The 23,806-nt window shown below is 41.9% G+C and overlaps 1 long non-coding RNA gene across 2 annotated transcripts in view; it reads right to left on the bottom strand.

Moving 5' to 3' along the window:
- Positions 1 to 1,968: 1,968 nt before the first annotated feature.
- Positions 1,969 to 23,806, bottom strand: part of LOC141141376 (uncharacterized) — a 39,350-nt gene continuing 17,512 nt past the window's right edge. Inside the window, exons 2-5 of one of the 2 annotated variants that reach the window (XR_012244055.1) lie at positions 3,223 to 3,522; positions 2,767 to 2,922; positions 2,200 to 2,294; positions 1,969 to 2,060 (exon numbers count right to left, since the gene is read on the bottom strand). This is a non-coding gene — a long non-coding RNA (uncharacterized lncRNA). Of the gene's footprint in view, positions 2,061 to 2,199; positions 2,295 to 2,766; positions 3,523 to 23,806 lie in introns of both variants that reach the window. The other variant, XR_012244053.1, reaches the window with a different exon arrangement.

Genomic DNA, 23,806 nt, shown 5'->3' with positions numbered 1-23,806 from the left:
ACAGTGTAAAAATAAATAAAATATTGTAAAATAAATAATACAAAAAAAAAAATTTTTTAAACCCCCCTGTCCCGTCAAACTCGCGCGCAGAAGCGAACGCATACGCGAGTAGCGCCCGCATATGAAAACGGTGGTCAAACCACACATGTGAGGTATCGCAGCGACCGGTAGAGCGAGAGCAATAATTCTAGCCCTAGACCTCCTCTGTACCGCAAAATATGCAACCTGTAGAATTTTTTAAACGTCACCTATGGAGATTTTTGAGGGTAAAAGTTTGACGCCATTCCACGAGCGGGCGCAATTTTCAAGCGTGACATGTTGGGTATCAATTTACTTGGCGTAACATTATATTTCACAATATAAAAAAAATTTGGGCTAACTATACTGTTGTCTTATTTTATTATTCAAAAAAGTTAATTTTTTCCAAAAAAAAGTGCGCTTTTAAGACCGCTGCGCAAATACGGTGCAAAAAAAAAGTATTGCAATGACCGCCATTTTATTCTCTAGGGTGTTAGAAGAAAAACCATATATAATGTTTGGGGGTTCTAAGTAATTTTCTAGCAGAAAAACCTGTTTTAAACATGTAAACACCTAAAATCCAAAACGAGGCTGGTCCTTAAGTGGTTAAGTTAAGTATGAAAAAAACTTTAACCTTTAATACCAAACAGAATGGCTGCTAACCATTAACAGACCAACAGGCTTAGTCACCAACTATTTCTTAGTCGAAATTAACACTATTTTTAAAATACGACTAAAACTAAAACAATTCAGATGATTAAAATACGGCTAAAACTAAAATGGCTATTTTGGACAAAGGACTATGACTAAAACTAAATCAAAATTTTACATCAAAATGAACACTGGTTATATATCACAACGGCTAAATCTGTGTCTGTAGTGCATGTTCAAACCTTAATACCATTAATAATAACATGGTGTTAGATTTTTACTCCAGGAGTATATAATACATTTGGAAATTCTAGAGAAATGCTTAAGCCCCGGTTCACACAGGGGCGACTTGTCAGGCGACTTAGCCGCCTGACAAGTCGCATCCCGTTCTGTACTACGGAACCATTCTTATAGGAGCGACTCAAGTCGCTCCAACTTAGAAAAAGGTTCCTGTACTACTTTTGGGGCGACTTGCATTGACTTCTATACAGAAGTCGTTTTGCAAGTCGCCGCTGAAGTCGTGTGCGGGTCGCCTCTGTGAGTCGGCCTGCAAGTCGTGTTGCCCCTGTGTGAACCGGAAGTTAAGGGTAAGTTCACCTTTACAGAAAAATCTTTACAGAAAAATCTGTAAAGTGAACTTACACAGGACCACCACCTCACTCCCCCCCCCCCCCCCCAGTCCTGCTGACCTGAATGGTGGTAATCGCCTGTTCTGAGCCCTGGTATAGCCGCCTTACGGCTCCAGGACTTAGGAATCCCTGGAGTTTAATCTCCTAAACATACCCCTCAGGCGTTTAGGAGCATTCTAATTGGTCAGTGCCCTCACATGGGCAGCACGGACCAATCAAAAGCCGCGTAGCCCGTCCTCTCAGCAGGCAGGAAGAAGAGGAGAGAGCTTAGAGGATTTATAAGCCCCGGAGCCGCGAGGCGGCTATACCGGTCCTGTGTAAGTTCACCATACAGATTTTTTTGTAATGATGCATTACAATTTAACCAAACCCATTTAATTGTAGTCGACTAAAATGTACTGGAGATTTTAGTCGACTAAAATGTACTGGAGATTTTAGTCGACTAAAATGTACTGGAGGGATTTTCTGGCCTCACATATCGAGAAAAGTTATATGAAAAAGTACCATCATCCAAGTTTAATTGAAACAGAACATTTGGGAGCAAGGACCCCAACTCCGAGCTCTCCAGGGGAAAAATGCAAGTGGACTATCTCGGTACAAGTAAAATGGGGTAAACAGCAGAAATAAGAAAAATGTATATAAAACGCAATTTTATTTATACAAAAGTCAAGGGAATATACAATACAAACTATATAAAATATGCACAGATGACATGGAATTTCGACTAGTTTCGCGGGAAACCTGCTTCATCAGGAAATGTATCTGTGAATAAAATACAATACAATAAAATATATATATATTTCACAATGAAGGGGTATGAGAGGGGTAATGCCAAAACATGAAGGGGGGGGGTGTTTGGGGGGTGAAAAAGATTTGTAGACAGGTAAGGGGGGCTGCTTACCCATGCTGAGGTGCATACAGAGTTCAGGCCAGACCCGGCGGGGCCTCCCGCGGCGACTGGGGGAGACACATATAAGGCCGCAGGGAGACAAGCGTCTGCATGGATAATGAAGGGGTATATAGAAGTATAACAAATACATTATATATCTATAATAGTAATAATCCAAAAAAATAATCCAAACAGTGAGAGTGAGTGAGCGGAACACCAGAAAACAATGATGAAAGAGACCACGGAAGGATACAAAAGGATCCAATACCAAGGGACCAGACTAGAGGGAAAAGGAAGATGATGTGACCAGGGAAGAGGAAAAGTGAGAAGGGCAATGATGATTGGCACAGAAGGAAAGTCATCCAGGGAAACCAAACAGTGATTGAGTAGTGACAGTGAACTAAGTGAATAAATAAACAAAAAGTGCAAGAATGGAGAGTGTAGCAGGATGAATGTGTGTAAACCAACTATGGGGACAAAAATAGATGAGAGTGCAAAAATTGAAAGGTGGAGCCAAAAGCAGGCAAAGGACCAAGATGCATGCAGATGATGAAAATGAAAGATGAGACCAAAATATACCTGTGCCAGGTAATGTAAATAAGAGAGGGCCCGGATATAAAGTTATGTTCGTTGACCAGCAGGTGGATAATGATCCGGGAGAGCCAATAAATGTATACTTGGGTTACAGGCAATATGCCTGTTAGGTGCCCAGTATTTAACAATCCGGATTAAGATCTAAGGAGTAAAAGAAATAAAATGGTTATGGTAACCAAACTGTCACATCCGCACCTAAGATCAAAAACAATGTATTGGAGGTTTTAGTCCACTAAAATGTACTGGAGGTTTTAGTCCACTAAAATGTACTGGAGTTTTTTTTTTAGACTAAAAAAATGACTAAAACCATTCAGATGACTAAACTACGACTAAAACTAAAATGGCATTTTAGTCAAAAGACTATGGCTAAAACGTAATCGAAATTTGACGCCAAAATGAACACTGGTCACCAAGACCCAAGTAGCAATATCTTACACTAACCATATAACAGTTTACCAACCACTGTCCACCCACAAAGTGGGCGAGGTTACCCCATAAAGTCTGACTTTGACAAGGGAAAAATAGAAGGGGAGGGTGGGTGAGGAAGCAGGTCAAAAGATCCAAAAGGAAAGCGGAGGATAACTCAGAGGCAAGTCCAGAGGACAGACTTGAGGTAACTGTTACACTCTTTGGCCAGATGTTTCCCGCCAAAAGATTTTTGTCACCAATCCAGCAACCTTCTGTATAAAGATCTGCCCAGCAACCGATGGAAAATATTAGCAACAGCCGGCAGCTTGTAACCTGAAACACAAAAAACAGAAAGAATCAGCAAAGCAGCCCCAGAGAGACATAACCCTTTCTTTTAACCCTCTATTAAGAAATATAATTAATTTAAAAAACAAATGGGTGATAGGGTTATTATTCCTATGGGGCCACTCTTCTAATTTTTCCTTCCATGGCCCTAACATTCTTTTCACAGTGGTTATTTTATATAACAATAACAATACACATGACCCCTTGTACAAAAGGCACACAACAAAATATATGAAGCGATGGGTCTCTAAAAAGGACCAAAGTTGAAATCTAACCCTTGATTCAGTGTTAATTTCGTCAAAGAAAATATCTTTGTCTTAGTTTCCCACCAGCTGCATGTTTTCAGTGATGAAAACTGAATGAAAGTAAAATTAGAATTAAGTCAACTGACGAAAATCAATTCCAATTTGTATTTAGTCGACTAAAATCGAATGGGTTTAATTAAACTGGAATGCACTCTTTAAACATTTCTCTAGAATTTCCAAACTCACATACTTCTGGAGTAAAAGTCTAATAACATATTATGGAATATTATTGAACATGCACTACAGACACAGATTTAGCAGTTGTTATATATAACGTCTTTATAAATAAAACCAAGTTTCATAAACCATCAAAAATATTGCTTTTTGACAAAGTGCAACTTTAAAATATACAAAAAAAAAAAAAAAAAAACACTGTAAACTCTATTGGCTGTAATGCCAGGCTGCAAGTGGGAATGGGAAAGTAAATGGGGGAGAAGGAGTGCACAGGGCAGGGCGCATTATACAGTGCCTTGAAAAAGTACTCATACCCCTTGAAATTTTCCACATTTTGTTACAACCAAAAACTTAAATTTATTTTATTTGGATCTTATGTGATAGACCAACGCAAAGGGGCATATAATTGTAAAGCAGAAAAAAAATGATAACTGGTTTGGGTTTTCAAATTTTTTTACAAATACAGTATCTCACAAAAGTGAGTACACTCCTCACATTTTTGTAAATATTTTATTATATCTTTTCATGCGACAACACTGAAGAAATTACACTTCGCTACAATGTAAAGTAGTGAGTGTACAGCTTGTATAACAGTGTAAATTTGCTGTCCCCTCAAAAAAACTCAAAACACAGCTATTAATGTCTAAACCGCTGGCAACAAAAGCGAGTACAGCCCTAAGTGAAAATGTAAAAATTGGGCCCAAAGTGTCAATATTTTGTGTGGCCGCCATTATTTTACAGCACTGTCTTAAACCTCTTGGGCATGGAGTTCACCAGAGCTTCACAGGTTGCCACTGGAGTCCTCTTCCACTGCTCCATGCTGACATGACGGAGCTGGTGGATGTTAGAGACCTTGCGCTCCTCCACCTTCCGTTTGAGGATGCCTCACAGATGCCTCACAGATGCTCAATAGAGTTTAGGTCTGGAGACATGCTTGGCCAGTCAATCACCTTTACCCTCAGCTTCTTTAGCAAGGCAGTAGTCATCTTGGAGGCGTGTTCGGGGTTATTATCATGTTGGAATACTGCCCTGCGGCCCAGTCTCCGAAGGGAGGAGATCACGCTCTGCTTCAGTATGTCACAGACAGTACATGTTGGCGTTCGTAGTTCCCTCAATTGTCTAGCTCCCCAATGCCGGCAGCATTCATGCAGCCCCAGACCATGATACTCCCACCACAATGCTTTACTGTAGGCAAGACACACTTGTCTTTGCACTCCTCACCTGGTTGCCGCAACACAAGCTTTGCACTTGTAACAAAATGTCCCACACTCCGCTTGAGTGCTTTCATCATATGCCACTTCCTCCCAGTCTGAATATAGATATCAGATATTCCAAACTGCTCACAAGCACAAAACAAGACGATACTTGTTTAGTTGCTGAACATGGGCTCTTTATTAGAACCAAAATACAAGTCTTATATAAAGAAGAGAAGCCCCCCTCCTGCTCATATTACTCTAACAATACACCTGTAACCATAAACATAATTAACATGAGCTAATTAACTAATCCCTTAAAGCAGCTGATGTGACTCTGTAACTACACATCATATATCTCAACACAGAACTCCTTCATACAATTGCAGGGTTAATTAGCACAAACAACAATGGGTGAAAGACTCTTAGAAGCTGTGGCAAGCCAGACTAGACTCATTTACATTATAGAAGACAACAGACAGACAGGTGGCTGGAGCTGATGACATTAGCATCTAACAGTATGTGTCCCAACAGTATGAATCAGTCACTATTTCTAATATGGCACATACAGGGTTCCCAGAGTCTGTGTGTCTTGGGGGGATATGGACCTGAATCCAAAGTAACACCACCTCAAGGGTCCCCAGGCATACAGCTCACAAAGAGCACCGTTCCCCCAAATGCCAGGGCCCACGATCGGTAGGCAAGAGGCTAGCATTCAGTCCCCTCCAAAAGCCTCTGTCCCGGCTAGGTCTCTCACATTTTTCCTCCATCAAAGGTTGACTAACAAGGTCCCAGACCTCCACCTGGTCTGAACATGCATTAGTCGGGCAAAGTGAACTCACATAGTCAGTCCGCATGATCTCCAATCTTGGCTGCAAGGAATAGTTGACACCAGTAGATGTGGGGCAGAGGTCATTTACTCTCTGTCCAGCTGCCAGCGCTTCAGCTGGGTGGTTTTTAACATTCCGGGGCTCGGTCTGCTGCTGGGCAGAGGGGCCGATTGCCCCAGCTTCCTGAAGCTGTAGGGACACTATAGGTGCTAGGCAGAGGCCAGTGGCGCTCTGCCCTGTTGCCAGTGATTCAGCTGGGAGTAGCAGCTTCACTACATCAGCTTGTCACCAGAGAGAGGGGCCGAATGCCCTGGCTCCCTGGATCTCCACAGTTGTTGCCGGTGCTGGGCAGAGGTTGGTAGCACTCTGCCCTGTTTACATTTTAGAAGACAACAAACAGACAGGTGGCTGGAGTTGATGACATTAGCATCTAACAGTATGTGTCCCAGCAGTATGAATCAGTCACTATTTCTAATATGGCATATACAGGGTATACAGAGTCTGTGCGTTTGGGGGTATATGGATCTGAATCCAAAGTAACACCACCTCAAGGGTTCCCAGGCATACAGCTCACAAAGAGCACCGTTCCCCCAAATGCCAGGGCCCATGATCGGTAGGCAAGAGGCTAGCATTCAGTCCCCTCCAAAAGCCTCTGTCCCGGCTAGGTCTGTCACAACACCATCTGAACCAAATAGGTTTATCTTGGTCTCATCAGACCACAGGACATGGTTCCAGTACTCCATGTCCTTAGTCTGCTTGTCTTCAGCAAGCTGTTTGCGGGCTCTCTCGTGCATCATCTTTAGAAGAGGCTTCCTTCTGGGATGACAGCCATGCAGACCAATTTGATGCAGCATGCAGCATATGGTCTGCAGCACTGACAGGCTGACCCCACCCCTTCAACCTCTGCAGCAATGCTGGCAGCACTCATACGTCTAATCCCCAAAGACAACCCCTGGATATGACACTGAGCACGTGCACTCAACTTCTTTGGTCAACCATGGAAGGCCTGTTCTGAGTGACCCCTGTCCTGGTAAACTGCTGTATGGTCTTGGCCACCGTGCTGCAGCTCAGTTTCAGGGTCTTGGCAATCTTCTTATAGCCAAGGCCATCTTTATATAGAGCAACAATTCTTTTTTTCAGATCCTCCAAGAGTTCTTTGCCATGAGGTGCCATGTTGAACTTCCAGTGACAAGTATGAGAGAGTGAGAGCAATAACACCAAATTTAACACACCTGCTCCCCATTCACACCCGAGACCTTGTAACACTAATGAGTCAAATGACACGGGGAGGGAAAATGGCTAATTGGGTAATTTTTACTTATGGGTGTACTCCCTTTTGTTGCAAGCGGTTTAGAGATTAATGGCTGTGTGTTGAGTTATTTTGAGGGGACAGAAAATTGTTATAAACACTGTTATACAAGCTGTACACTCACTACTTTACATTGTAGCAAGGTGTCATTTCTTCAGTGTTGTCACATGAAAAGATATAAAAATATTTTATAAAAATGTGAGGGGTGTACTCACTTTTGTGAGATACTGTAAATATCTGAAACGTGTGGCGTGCATTTGTATTCAACCCCCTTTACTCTGATACCCCCAACTAAAATCGAATGGAACCAATTGCCTTTAGAAGTCACCTAATTAGTAAATAGAGTCCACCTGTGTGTAATTTAATTTCAATACAGCTGTTATGTGAAGCTCTCAGATGTTTGTTAGAGAACTTAAGTGAACAAACAGCATCATGAAGGCCACAGAACACACCAGACAGGCCAGGGATAAAGTTGTGATTTTAAGGCAGGGTTAGGTTATAAACAAATATCCCAAGCTTTGAACATCTCATGAAGCATTGTTCAATCCATCATCCGAAAATGGACTATGGCACAGTTGCAAACCTACCAAGATATGGCCATCATTAAATCTGACAGGCCGGGCAAGGAGAGCATTAATCAGAGAAGCAGCCAAGAGGCCCATGGTAACTCTGGAGGAGCTGCACTAATCCACAGCTCAGGTGGGAGAATCTGTCCACGGGACAACTATTAATTGTGCACTCCACAAATCTGACCTTTATGGAAGAGTGGCAAGTAGAAAGCCATTGTTGAAAGAAATCCATAAGAAGTCTTGTTTGCAGTTTGCGAGAAGCCATGTGGGGGACACAGCAAACATGTGGAAGAAGGTGCTCTGGTCAGATGAGACAAAAATTGAAAGTTTTGGCCTAAAAGCAAAATACTATGTGTGGCTGAACACTGGACATCGCTGTGAATACACCATCCCTACCATGAAACATGGTGGTGGCAGCATCATGTTATGGGGATGCTTTTCTTCAGCAGGGACAGGGAAGGTGGTGAGAGTTGATGGGAAGATGGATGGAGCCAAATAAGGGCAATCGTAGAAGAAAATCTGTTAGAGTCTGCAAAAGACTTGAGGCTTGGGCTGAGGTTCTCCTTCAAGCAGGACAATGCCCCTAAACACACAGCCAGAGTTACAATGGAATGGTTTAGATCAAAGTCTATTCATGTGTTAGAATGGCCCAGTCAAAGCCCAGACCTAAATCCAATTGAGAATCTGTGGCAAGGCTTGAAAATTGCTGTTCACAGACGCTCTCCATCCAATCTGACAGAGCTTGAGCTATTTTGCAAAGAAAAATGGCCAAACATTTCACTCTCTAGATGTGCAAAGCTGGTAGAGACAGAATGATTTGCAGCTGTAATTGCAGCAAAAGGTGGTTCTAGAAAATACTGACTCAGGGGGGCTGAATACAAATGCACACCACACTTTTCAGATATTTATTTGTAAAACAATTTAAAACTCATTTAATATTTTCCTTCCACTTCACAATTATGTGCCACTTTGTGTTGATCTACATAAAATCCCAATAAAATACATTTAGGTTTTTGGTTGTAACATGACAAAATGTGGAAAATTTCAAAGGGTATGAATACTTTTTCAAGGCACTGTATTTTGGGGATGTGAAGGTGACCTGAAAGTGGGGATGGGGAAGTAAGTGGGAGTAAGGGAGTGCACAGGACAGGGTGCATTATACTTTGGTGAGGGGAAGGTGACCTGCAAGTGGCGATGGTGAAGTAAATGAGAGCAAGGGAGTGCACAGGGCAGAGTACTGGACAGTCTTGGGAGGCTGTTATTTTAAACAGTGCTAAGCACTGTTGCCTTGCTGGGAGGGGAAACACTCACCATGTCATATCCATACAGACACAAATCTGACAGAAGAGTTCCTCTTCCGTGGTTTGCAGAGGATTGTTCCGGAACTCCCAGGCAGCAGGCAGACAGAAGGAGCCTGCGTCTCTCAGACAATACAATTTGCCATTAGTCAGGGGGCTGGGGCTTTAACAGACAGGCGGAGCTCCGAGGAAAGCAAAAGTTCAGGTTTGTACTGGTGATTTTAGTTGACTAAAATGTACTGGAGATTTTAGTCGACTATAATACGACTAAAACTAAAATGGCATTTTAGATAGACCTATTTACCTTCTGCAAAATGATGTAAAGATTTTGGCAAAGGTTTTAGCTCTACATTTAAATAAGGTAATCTCCACTATTATTCACTCAGACCAGTCTGGTTTTATGCCCCAAAAGTTGACTGCTATTAATTTGCGTACTCTTCCTGAATATTCAATCCTCAGCGGATAACAAAGGGGATTGAGCGTTACTATCCTTTGACGCCCACAAGGCTTTTGACAGCATTGAATGGGCATATCTCTGGGCAGTCATGCAGAGATTTGGGTTTGGTAGTCGGTTTATTTTCATGGGTACAGCTGCTATACGGCACCTGTAGCGGCCATCCGGGGGGGGGGGATCTCAACAACCTTTAGCTTACATAGAGGTAAAAGGTAGGATTGCCCATCTCACCTTTTGTTTGCCCTGGTTATTGAACACCTGGCTGCTCTAATCCGCTCTAATACCCTAATACAGGGTTTTCACTATGGAGACCTTCATGAAAAAATAATGATGTACTCTGATGACACCATGTTGTTCCCGGGTGCTGCATCTACTTCCTCAAATGAGGCTATGAGGGTCGTATGGCAATTTGGAGAGTATTCAGGACTGGTCATTAACTGGACCAAGTCCTCATTTTTGTTTTTGGATCAGACACCTACCCCCCCTTTATTGACGATACAGGTCATTCTGGTTTCGGCATCCTTTTGCTATTTAAGTATACAGGTCACTCCATGCCCATTAGACTATGTCAGACTTATCCTGACCCCTTTACTCAATCGCTGCCAATATAGGGTTAAGGTATGGACTAGGCTGAAATTATCCCTGGTGGGAAGGGTAAATCTTATAAAAATGATTTTGATGCCACAATTGCTATATGTGCTACACTATTCCCCTATGGTCGTTCCGTTGAAAAAGTTTAGAATTATTAACTCAATTTTCAGATCCCTGATTTGGCACTCTAAGCCTGCTAGAATAAAACTGGAGCAATTGCAGCGTCCGAAAGAGGCTGGCGGCTTGGTGTTGCCCAATCCTTGGCTATACTACTTAGCCTCCCAACTGCAACACATCACGCAGGTTGTGCGACAATGACAGGATTTGGAACTAAATTTACTAGACTCCTCCGCCCAGCTACTTAGTTTCACAACTGGTAAGGGGGTAGCGGACGGCTTGGAAGCCTTATATTTTAACAAATCTAACAAACTCTACCCTACGTATGCCCTTATGCAGAAGATTTGGAACCAGGTCAGGATGCTGCAAGGTGTCAACGGGTTTACTAAATATAGTCTCATATGGGATAATATTTATCAGGAAACAGCGAGACTGCCCTATGGCATGAAGTGGAAACAGTTTGGTATCTCTGATATGACCCATATTTTCAGAGACGTAAAATTGAGGCCATTTTCTGAGCTCCGCAGGAACTTTAGGCTCCCCGCATCTATGCACTTTTATTACTTGCAAATCCAACATGCAGTCAACGCCCAGATGGATGCGGCTCAATGGTCCTTAGATTCTACTTCTGTTTTCAATTACCTGTTTGATATATATCTTGCTGTTATGCCATGCTGCTTAATCTCTTCCTACGGGGCTCTCCTCTGAAGGTAGTGTACCAGTGGGAACAAGACGTTGGGGCGTTTGAGGAAGAGCAATGGGAGGAAGCCTTGCAGGCGGTTCCCCAGTGTTCTTTGAATGTGGCTCAGAGACTATCACAGCTCTATATAATCCTCAGGGTACATTACACTCCGGCTAGGCTGGCCCGCATGGGGTGAGACCCGACTCCACTTGTACTAAATGCAGTAGAGAACATGGAGATTTAATACACCTTTTATGGAGATGCCCAAAGCTACACCTATATTGGAAGACGGTCATTAATACTCTTAATAGAGTCTTTCAGATTCCACTGGACTCTAAACATTGCTTACTAGGGATACTAGATAGCCTTCCAATAGAGGATATCTCTAGACAAGCTATTGCTAGAGCTCTCTTTCAGGCCTGCAAAATGATTCTGAGACACTGGAAAGCCACAGAACCTCCCACATTGCAAGAATGGATTACTCAAATGGGTGAAACCCTCCGCCTAGAGAAGCTTATTTATCAACACGGGGTAAACGGGCCAAACCTGACAAATTATGGGCCCCCTGGTTAGATGTCCCAGGTTTAGCTCCAGTAGATTTGGTTTATGACTGTATATTCTAGCATTGAAAGACTATTTTCTTCCTGTCATGTCTATGTTGCACACTTAGCGATTGTATGGGTCTACCTGAAGAGACCGAATGATGTTAGGATTGGCTATAGGGATAACACTGTATTAGAAAATAGAACTTACAAGTCATGTGGTAAATCTTCCTTGAAATCACCTTCAAAGCCTTCAGCAGGGTAGAAATGACCAAATCGATACTCCCCTGTCTCTGAAGACCCTGGTTTCAGTGGTGTAGCACTGTTCCCATATGGCTTGCTCAGTGTTGACGTCTTGGGCCTCTCTCTGATTACCTGCAGCCAGTTGCTAGGGGTTTTCAAAGACCAGTCCAGGGTATTTGTGTTTTTGTATACTTATTTTGTAACTTGGATGGGAGAAGGGATTAGTGGGATACTCCAACTTAAACTATTCACAATGGATAAGGACAACTCTCACTTGGCCTCACCAGAAGATTTGTGGAAGCAGACACACTGCTTTAACCATACTGCCACATTTATGGAAGAATTAAGTCTTCTTGCTCTCACTAGCAGAAGATGTGATTCACTACCTTATCTTCAGGATACTCTCTAGCATTCCCTTTGTCCACTGACTCTTCTAGCTGAAGAGGTGGCCCTCACAGGACAAGCTCAAAGACACAGATCTGTACTCACTGTAGGCAGAATCAGATCCCTCCTGGTGTCCCCCTTCCATAGGATCTGTGGCTTCAGTTCCTCTCTCTGACTTTAGGCTCTTGGATCGACCACCCAAGGTGGCACGACAGTCTCCACGGAGGAGGGGCAGCCGCCCCTCCCTCCTGGATCTTGCTCTCCAACCCAACTACTGAGCACATGTGCCCGTGACTTAACCCTACGTTCACACTTATGCATTTTTTAGTGTGTTTTGCAGTTTGCAGAAACGCACTACACAGTCCATTTAACATGGTTTCCTAAGGTACTAGTTCACACCGATGCGTTTTGCGGCCTGCACGTTTTTGGAAAGGGTCGGGGACTTTTTTCCCGTGATTTGTGGCTAATAGATTTCAATGTAACTGCACCAGAAACGCAAGTGGTTGCACCAGAACCGCACCAAAAAGCAATATTTTGTGGTTCTTATTTTGCCACTGTATATGGCTGGTTGCTAAACAGGGGGCCGGGAAGCCGGTCACTGCGTCCTTAACAACCGATGAGTCATCAGCTGTCAGCGGGGTTGAAAGCTGAATGTAAAAAAAAAAAAAAAAAAAAAAAAAATTATAGAATTTGCCAGCAAAAAAAAAAAAAAAAAAATTCACAAAAAAACCCTGAAAAATGTGCCTGAAATACGCATCGGGTGCAGCTGCATAGATGTGAACCTAGACTTATACAGTATCCCAGCATGCAATGCAGCACTTTTCCTCTGCCAATAGCCAGGGCTGTAACAATGCCTGTGCACTCACTTGACAGGTCCCCTCCCACTGTCCAATATGCCTCCCTATTGGACTAGTGTCTGAACAGTCTGACAAGCTGAGCTGCACCTGAGCACAATGAGCAGACCTAACCAATAGATCCTGCTCCCTGGTAGGCAGAGAGCACTAAGTTTTACTTGACCATCTTCCTGGTAAGCAGAAAGACCAAAAACTATACTCTCTTCTAGTACCTACCTAGGAGGTTGCTACAGTAGTATTCAATAATATATATATTTATTAATTACACACATACATACATACATACATACATACACACACAAGTATGCATTATTAAAAAGTGCATCTCCAGCACCCACATTAACCCGCTTGCTAAATTATTTGTAAACACAGCTGCCCCGCTACTACACAAGAACTAGCATGCATTTCAGCTAGAGAAAAATTGGCATCACCTGTCAAAACTTTGTCCAAAGCAAGTGCCTCACCTTATTCACCTGGTGTTAAAGTGGCTGCAACCACAGCCCGTCTGGGCCACAGATAGTGTTGCAGTGATAAATGACCGTTATTTGAGGTCTTTACCTATTCCCCTGCAGAAGTGGGTGAGCCAAGGGGACCCAAAGTCAGCTGTCTCGTGGAGCTTGTTGAGAGGTACTTTGACACAAAGCTCCCCTACAATCCCACAGACTTTCCACCAAAGCCACGTTCTCCCACAAATTACTGTAAATCCTGTCCAGTATGTCAAATGAGGGAATCTGTGCCCCACTTTCGAAGTCCTCTAATGCTATTGCCAATTAATGAAATGCCCTTTGAAAGGATTGCTATGAACCTTGTGGGTCCACTGCCCAAGTCCACCTGGGGCCATCAGCATATTCTCACTATTAGACCCCTTTCACACTGGGGCGGTTTGCAGGCGCTATTGCGCTAAAAATAGGAGCAGCAAACCGACCTGAAACAGCCGCTGCTGTGTCTCCAGTGTGAAAGCCCTGAGGGCTTTCACTCTGAAGCGGTGCGCTAGCAGGACGGGAAAAAAAGTCCTGCTAGCAGAATCTTCGGAGCAGTGAATACATTGCTCCTTCACCGCTGCTGCCCATCCTAATCAATGGGGCAGCGCGGCTATACCGCCGGCAAAGCGCCTCTACAGAAGCGCTTTGCTGTGGTTTTGAACCCTTTCTCGGCCGCTAACAGGATGGTAAAGCACTGCTAATAATAGTGGCGCTTTACCGCCTACGCACCTCCCACCCCAGTGTGAAAAGGGCCTTCGCCTTTGTTCACACTAGTGCAAACTCATATACAACTTGAGTCCCACAGAATTTAATGATAATGGAAATCACATTGTTTGATGAGTCATGAGACCCTCTATTGTAACGCGTAGGGGAGGGGCAGATTTGTTTGGTAAGATGTTTTTGCATCTTTCACGGAGAGACACGAAGTAGCTGCAGCATTGTGGTTTTATATGACATATGCTGTATACAGCACTGGAGCACCTTTTAAATGTAAGTTTTTTGCACATTCTTTAATAAATTGAATATTGTTTAAACCGATATAAGCACTATTTGGAGCTCTTTTTCTCTCATATATAATCGAGTCATAATGGAGGTACATCAATGGAGAAACGAGGAGGAAAGCATGATCTGTTAGTCTGGGGTGACTAAAAAGCTTTATTTGACCAAACTTAAGTGTGAGGTCACACTCTGTCAGGTGAGCGCATTTCTTATGGGGGAACACTGAGGTGAATAGATACAAAGCATGGATTTTTGAGGGTTTGTGAAGACTCAAAAACTTTTTTCTGACATTATTCATTAACTATTTAATTGCAAAAAGCGGAGTTCCACCCGTTTTTTAGTTTATTAAAAGTCAGCAGCTACAAAAAGCATTTCTGCTGACTTTTAATAAACAGACACTTACCTGTCCCACGGTCCAGCGATGCGGCCGCCCGTAGCCTCGCTCCTCTCCCCCTCCTCTCCTCTGCGCCGTCATAGCAACTGTGGGCACCCGCCCGTGACAGCTTACGGCTTCACGGCCGGGCAGGCACTGCTCATGCGCAAGTCGTGCTGCACTCTGCTATTGGCCAGCCAATCTTCTGGCACCTGTGATGTGTCCCAGAAGATCGCTGGCAGGGAGGGGCCGCCTAGGGCGAGAGGAGTCGCCGCCTAGGCAGCCAAGAAGAGGAAGAAGGAAGTGGGACAAGAAGTCCATCTGAAAACAAGGTACCCACTCCCCCCCCCAAAAAAAATGACATGTCAAATGTGGCATGTCAGGGGGCAAGGGGTTCTTAAAGCGGAAGTTCTTTTGTGGGTGGAACTCCGCTTTAAGCATGGGATTTATATTATTATAAGAAGAAATATATATGAATGTATTATATTATTGTTTATTCACATGTTATTATGATGGCACTCATATTGGCACAGGAGAATTGAGACACTAAGCAGTTGGATACATTAACACCAGCCCAGCACTATTTGTTTTGAGTTTTAGTTGCACATTTATATTGGGATTGTGTTACTTGCTGCTTGCATATATTACACAGATTGTATTTTAGTTGCTCGCAAGACTACCTATTATATTCACATTGTTTTCAATGGGGCCCGTTCACAACAATGCAACTCAGAATGGTGAAATATTGGAAATGATTCCTGTACTACTTTGATGTGATTCCAGCGATATTATGGCCGCATAGAATATGCAGACCACATACATGTTGCACTACATAATCGCACTGAAAATCAGACCAAAATCTGATTACAACAGTGTGAATAGGGTTGCCATCCGTCCGGGATTCACCCGGACAGTCCAAGTTTTGAATTGTATGTCCGGGTTTTAGACTGCCTGAAACCCGGACACAATATTTATAATGTATTGTGGCTCCCAAAATAACTGAGTACCACAACTGCCATGTGCATAGGGATGCACACGGGCCCCATCCCCATACAAGGCAGGAGAGGAAAGAGGGCTTGATCTGCTCCTCCTCTTCTCGCCTCACCCCTGTCTGCCCACCCACACTGCAATCCATGATGTTCTGTGTCTTAGAAAAGGGATGCGTGGGCTGGAAATATGAAGCTCAGCAACTGGCAGACATGTGGATGAAAGGTGTCGAAATGTAAGCCTCCATCCTCAGGTGAGTGAGCTCCCAATCCAATGTCTGACTGTTCTTCTCCCACCCCCTCCCTTTTCTCTCCTGCCTCCGAGCGAGTGAGTACACTAAAGGTAAGAGGGACTCAGATGTAAGGGGTGCCTTGTGAACTCTGATGTAAAGGAGGCTTTGGGAACCCCAAATTAAGGGGGAAAGCTGGAAACTCTGATGTAAGTAGAAGGTTTGGTCAGCAGAAACGTTCTTACATCAGAGTTCTCCTTTACTCTAGAGTCCACAGCGTCCCCCCTTAAAAACTATTTTTGCTTTTGCACTAAAGTGTTCGGGTTTGGTTTGCAGAAAAGGTGGCAACCCTAAGTATGAACCCAGCCTAATGAATTATGGTACTTGTTACCCTAAAGCAATTCATCAGGTTCACTAAGGAGGTCCTTACAGACCAAGGCACTGCATTCATGTCACAGGTAACTAAAGAGTTGTGGAACTTGTTTAAGGTGACAGATTTGCAAACCTTTGTTTACCACCCTCAAACTGGTGGCTTAAAAAATCCCTAAAGGAGTATGTTGAAAAAAGTTGTTGACAAGGATGTGTTCGCATCCGTGCACCCGCTCCTGCCCATATGTAATGCCCATTACACACGAGCGGCCTTCCGTCCGGACTGGTCCGACAGACCGAATCCGTCGGACAATCCGTCCGTGTGTGGGCTTCATCAGACTTCCAACGAACCTTTTCAGTCAAAAATGCGACGGACTTTAGGATTGAAACATGTTTCAAAGCTTTCCGTCGGATCCAGTTCTTATCGGGAAGCCCGTTCATCTGTATGCGCGAGTGCCCCCCCCCCTCTCCTGAACCGCAGCAGGCCGCATGCCCTCAACATGGGGGGGTGGGTGTTTTTGGGGAAGGGGGGGGCCTTAAAGCACCTTGTCCCCATGTTCATGAGGACAAGGGCCTCTTCCCGACAACCCTGGCCATTGGTTGGGGCCCCAAGATCCCAGCCCCCCCTCCCTATGTGAATAAGTAGGGAAAAAGTGTCAATAAAAAAAAAAAAAAAAAAACACACTGCACAGGTTTTTAAAGTATAAAATCATACAATACAGCGCTCGCAAATATATGTAATCAATAATCCAAAAGAAATTTTTTGTGAAAACCAAAAAGGAAAAAACTTTGTTGCAGCTGCAGAGTGAAAGTACTGTACTTTAAAAATATATAAACCAAGTGAACTGCGCTAGCAACTAAATGTGAACAACATAAATAAACAAAAAACCACAAAGCACCGTAAGTGATAATAAAGTAGCACGTTATAATAAATATGGATGTGTCAGAGAACTGGACCTGCAGCCCGCGCATCTAAGCCAGCACCTAGTAAGAGTGCGCTGAACTGCACTACCAGAACTCCAAGACCCTCCACATAAATTAAATCAATTGATGTGTATAAAAAATGACAAATAAAACAGCAGGAGCATGAGAAGATGCACTATCCAAATAAAAACCTTCAAATAAAAACCTTCACTACAATATGTTAATTTGGGCAGATGCATCTATCAAACATCAGAAATAGCAGTTTAGCATACCACTAATATAAATAAATATATAAATAAAATATGGCATATCAATTATGCAAACATGAAATACTATGGAGCAATCCACTCTGCAAATTCCAGATAGCACAAAGAAATCATGAAACGTCAGCTATAATATGTGGGAAAACGAGGCTCGTGGTAAAAACTCCTTCATAGGGCAAACAATGAACAGGCTTCCAACTTTTTCATCTTTTCAACAACCAGGGCCAGTAGTGTAGCGATGTAAAAGATAGCTCATAAATCCACAGAAGCACACGTTCCACCGAAGGAGAGAAGAGAGGTATATAGCATAAAACCTTAAAATACCAAAGGTCACCTGCGCATAAATGCGCTACTCACGGGACCGGTAAGGAAAGCAGGCATTCAGATATTTTGGTCGGTTCGCCGCTCTTAGGCGTGCGTTCCACCGCCAGGAAGTGATGTCACTGGTAACAAATCAGACGGACGTGGACAGGATGTTGCGTCGACGCGTTTCGCCCCTCCCCCAGGGCGTTATCAAAGACTTAACATCCTGCTCACGTAGAAAACCTTTTATATTGTGTTCAATGAGTGACAGCCATTTGCGGCCAATGGGTGAAGAGTCACCCATTCCTTCCTCTATCATCATATCCTGTTTGCAAAATAAAACTTTACTCAATGGTCGGAGACAAACAACTCCAGTGTACAGATAGGTGTTTGCAACATCTCCATGAGGAAACTATATTAACACTCACTACCTTCCATAGAACAAAGTATATGCAAAACAAAAAAAAATATATGCTAACATCAGGATATCTAGATAGGCGGAAAAATCTTATACAATATATGTTGAATATCTAAATTCCTAATGATAAAAACAATTGTTTAATACATTATCCAATAGCTAAAAGTCTATAAAAATGACAAAATAAATATAGAATATATAAAAATATACATAAAAATATATATAGATAGAAAAATGTATAAAAAATATATAATATATATAAAAACCCCTTTCAAGTGAATGTAAATAATATAACGTCCCACATTTCACTCGATACTTTACTGATTTACTAAACTTAGTATTCATAATTAAGACATGGGAAGAAAAACAACACATAACCAAAAAATTCATAATAATTAATAACGATAAAACAAAAATAAAATAAAATAAATATATATATATGTATGGGACTAAAATGCACAAACACATATATATAGAAAATATATTGAGATAAAATAAATAGAGAAATATATATAAATTGCCATTTTGAACACTACCAATTCGATAAAAAACAATTCAAGTCTAGCTCAATATTCAGGCCCAAGGGGTTCAAAGTGCGTAATCTATGTATCCACTGGGTTTCATTTTGTGAGATATTTTGCCTAAGGTTAGAACCTCGCCAGTGATCTTCAACTCTGTCAATTCCACAGAAGGTGAGTAGGCTGGGGTCTTGGTTATGAAAAAGCCTAAAATGATTGGAAAGACCATGGAACCTATACCCCTTCTTGATCCTATTTACATGCTCATTAAGTCTTATACCCAGTTGTCTGGTGGTTCTTCCTACATATTGCAGGTTACAAGGACAAGATAGGAGGTAGGTAACATGTGTTGTGCTGCAGGTTATAAATTTTTTAATTGCATACGATCTACCATCTACCAAGGAGCTGAAATGGGTGGTTTTTCGCTTGCGAAATTTAGATGTCCTGCACATTCCACACCTGCCACAACTATAGAACCCAACACTGTCTAGAAAAGTGCATGTCTTCCTAGGGGGATCTATAACATTATGTGCTAACTGAAGCCTCAAAGTGGGTGGTTTGGTATAAATAAAATTGGGCTGTTTTGGCAGCACCTTCCTCAAGTCATTATCCTGATGAAGGAGAGGCCAATGCCTCTTTATGATTTTCTCCAGGTCACGATACTGTCTGTTAAATCCTGTGATGAAGGATAAACTAAAATTATTCTCCCCTTTTGATTTAGATTTAAACAGATCATTCCTATTCATTTCCCCAACTGTTTGTTTGATCTTCTCTAAATTTTCCAGACTGTAACCTTTTTCTTGAAATCTTTTCACCATGATATTAGCTTGCAAATTGTAGTCACTTAAGTTACTGCAGTTTCTTCTAATCCTAAGTAGCTGACTTTTAGGGATACCCCCTAGCCATCTTGGATGGTGGCAACTTGTCAGGGGGATATACCCATTTCGGTCGACATCTTTGAAGAAAGTGCGGGTAAGTAATTTATTATCTTCTCTAAATAATGTTAGGTCCAAAAAATTGATTTGTTGGTAACTGAAACACTCAGAAAAGGATATACCAAACCGATTGTTCCTTAATTTGGCCATAAATTCTAAAAAGGAGTCGGGTGATCCTGCCCAGATAATCAGGATATCGTCTATGTACCTTTTGTATAACCTGAGCTCTGGGATACTGGATCGATAGATGGCCTCATCCTCCCAAAAGCTCATGAACAGATTTGCCACTGAAGGTGCATACTTGGCACCCATTGCGACCCCTTTCTTTTGCCTATAGTATTCCTTTTGGTGCCAAAAAAAGTTGTGGCTCATTGCTAGATCCAAAGCTTTTAGGATAAACTTCTTTTGTTTTAATTTTATGTCTGTGTCCTCTAATGCCCATCCTACTGCTTGTAACGCATGTTCTTGTTGGATGTTGGTATAGAGTGAATTTACATCAATACTTGCAAGCAGACAGTTTTCGTCTATTGTTATGGTCTTAGTTAATTCAATGAGTTCTCTGCTATCTTTAAGATATGCAGGGTATTTTTTGGTGAGTGGTTGCAGGAAACAGTCTAGATATTCACCAAGTCTGGAGAAGAGGGATCCAATCCCGCTGATTATTGGTCGGCCTGGGGGCTTAGATTTATTTTTGTGAATCTTCGGCAATTGGTATATCACCGGTACCCGTGGCGCATCAGGGGTAAGGTATCTAGCCTCTTTTTTCTTCAAGATACCCTCATCAGTTGCTGTTTTAACTAGATTTTTTAATTTTAACTTGAATTTCTTAGTGGGATTATTCTTCAGCTTTTCATAGGTATCCTGGTCTCCAACCAATCTATTTAGTTCCTCCAAATAATCAGCTTTATTTAATATTACCACCCCCCCTCCCTTATCAGCCGACCTGATCACTATATTTTTGTTTTCTATCAATGTTTCTAGACCTCTCTCTAAATCTTTTTTCCTTCTTTGGGGTTTGACAACAAGCTTGTCCAAATCCTGTTCCACCAGAGACTTGAACACCCCAACGAAATGATTATTGCTAATCTGGGGGTTGAATGTTGAGTTATTCTTCAAAGTTGTATGTATATATTCCTCTTCCGGGGGAATTTGATGCTGTTGCTTTATTGGAAAAGTGCTTTTTAATATTAACTTTTCTTATAAATTTCTGTAAATCAATGAACACATCGAATTTATTAAGATTTTTTTCCATGGCATATTTTAGGCCTAAATCTAAAACTTTCAGTTCTTCCTGAGAAAAGTTGACATCACTTAAGTTAAAAATTCCCTCCATTAAACCATTCTTTTTCGCTTTCCTTTTACCTCCTCTGCATCCTCTTGTTCTCCTCTGTTTTCTTGATTTGATTGGGGGGTCATGGGGTACCATGGTCTCCACTCCTCTGGTGGACTCTGGTCTCTCCCCCAGCCCCTGGGGGTTGTGGTACCTCTCCCTCTCGTAGTGGGGGGTCCCCCTGATCCTCTCCTCTGAAAATCCCCTCTCAGGTTACTGGGATACCATCCCCTTCCCCTGTTTGTTGGAGGATAATAATCAGGCTGATTGTGGGCCCAAGGCTGTCCCCCATATCCTCCTCCTCTATTATATCCTCTTTGATTATGGGATCCTCTATGGTCATAGCCCCTCTGACCATAGGAACACCTTTGGGATGGATAAGAGTGGTCATACTCTAGAGGTTCAAAACGATTATATGTAGGTACACTATATCCGGATACTGATGCACCATAATAGTTGTTTGACTGACCACTATGAGTGGTTTTGGCAGAGTCTTTCTGGGAGCCAGCAAACTTCCTAACGGGAGTTTTAATGGTATCCAGCACTCGAATTGGCTCTGTTTCCATAGGGTTAGGTACAGTATTGGACTCCTCCCCTATTTCTTGCCATTTGTAAACTTTATTGGATTTATAGTCATTGGTATCTCTAATGAATTTTTTAATTTTTTTCCTTTGGGTATCCTTATCCAATTTGTCTACAAAATCCTGGAGCTGTTTTAGTTTATCCTTACATTCCCCAGAGGTAATGAGAGGACCTAATTTGGATTTAATTCCATTAATGTTGGCCTCAATTAGTTTTAGTTTTCTCTCCTTTCTTGCTATTAACATTTCTAAGAGTTTCCTCTCCACACCATTAAAAAAGGAAAACCATTCATCCTCGAGATCTTTGTCTATGAGCCCATCATTGGGGGCTAAATCCCATCTAAGCCGTCTGGGGGTCATCCCATCTTTCACATATTTTTTAAGGGAAAAGATATCCCACCAGGTCCTGACTTGCTTATCAAGGGCACCCCTAAGATGTTTAAAATCCGAGTTGATATCAGATTGTTCATTATTGGACGAAAAAAATTCATCTGCATTTATACTCCTGTCATTAATAAAAGTAAAAATCTCCATCATGAAAAAATGCAGCTGCTGTGACCAAGTGCTCTTACTTGTGAAACATAAAATCATACAATACAGCGCTCGCAAATATATGTAATCAATAATCCAAAAGAAATTTTTTGTGAAAACCAAAAAGGAAAAAACTTTGTTGCAGCTGCAGAGTGAAAGTACTGTACTTTAAAAATATATAAACCAAGTGAACTGCGCTAGCAACTAAATGTGAACAACATAAATAAACAAAAAACCACAAAGCACCGTAAGTGATAATAAAGTAGCACGTTATAATAAATATGGATGTGTCAGAGAACTGGACCTGCAGCCCGCGCATCTAAGCCAGCACCTAGTAAGAGTGCGCTGAACTGCACTACCAGAACTCCAAGACCCTCCACATAAATTAAATCAATTGATGTGTATAAAAAATGACAAATAAAACAGCAGGAGCATGAGAAGATGCACTATCCAAATAAAAACCTTCAAATAAAAACCTTCACTACAATATGTTAATTTGGGCAGATGCATCTATCAAACATCAGAAATAGCAGTTTAGCATACCACTAATATAAATAAATATATAAATAAAATATGGCATATCAATTATGCAAACATGAAATACTATGGAGCAATCCACTCTGCAAATTCCAGATAGCACAAAGAAATCATGAAACGTCAGCTATAATATGTGGGAAAACGAGGCTCGTGGTAAAAACTCCTTCATAGGGCAAACAATGAACAGGCTTCCAACTTTTTCATCTTTTCAACAACCAGGGCCAGTAGTGTAGCGATGTAAAAGATAGCTCATAAATCCACAGAAGCACACGTTCCACCGAAGGAGAGAAGAGAGGTATATAGCATAAAACCTTAAAATACCAAAGGTCACCTGCGCATAAATGCGCTACTCACGGGACCGGTAAGGAAAGCAGGCATTCAGATATTTTGGTCGGTTCGCCGCTCTTAGGCGTGCGTTCCACCGCCAGGAAGTGATGTCACTGGTAACAAATCAGACGGACGTGGACAGGATGTTGCGTCGACGCGTTTCGCCCCTCCCCCAGGGCGTTATCAAAGACTTAACATCCTGCTCACGTAGAAAACCTTTTATATTGTGTTCAATGAGTGACAGCCATTTGCGGCCAATGGGTGAAGAGTCACCCATTCCTTCCTCTATCATCATATCCTGTTTGCAAAATAAAACTTTACTCAATGGTCGGAGACAAACAACTCCAGTGTACAGATAGGTGTTTGCAACATCTCCATGAGGAAACTATATTAACACTCACTACCTTCCATAGAACAAAGTATATGCAAAACAAAAAAAAATATATGCTAACATCAGGATATCTAGATAGGCGGAAAAATCTTATACAATATATGTTGAATATCTAAATTCCTAATGATAAAAACAATTGTTTAATACATTATCCAATAGCTAAAAGTCTATAAAAATGACAAAATAAATATAGAATATATAAAAATATACATAAAAATATATATAGATAG

Source organism: Aquarana catesbeiana, linkage group LG01 (assembly GCF_042186555.1).
Source record: "Aquarana catesbeiana isolate 2022-GZ linkage group LG01, ASM4218655v1, whole genome shotgun sequence".
NCBI classification, from domain to species: Eukaryota; Metazoa; Chordata; class Amphibia; order Anura; family Ranidae; genus Aquarana; species Aquarana catesbeiana.
Note: the sequence above shows the minus strand (reverse complement) of the source record. Positions and strands in the feature narration are given on the sequence as shown.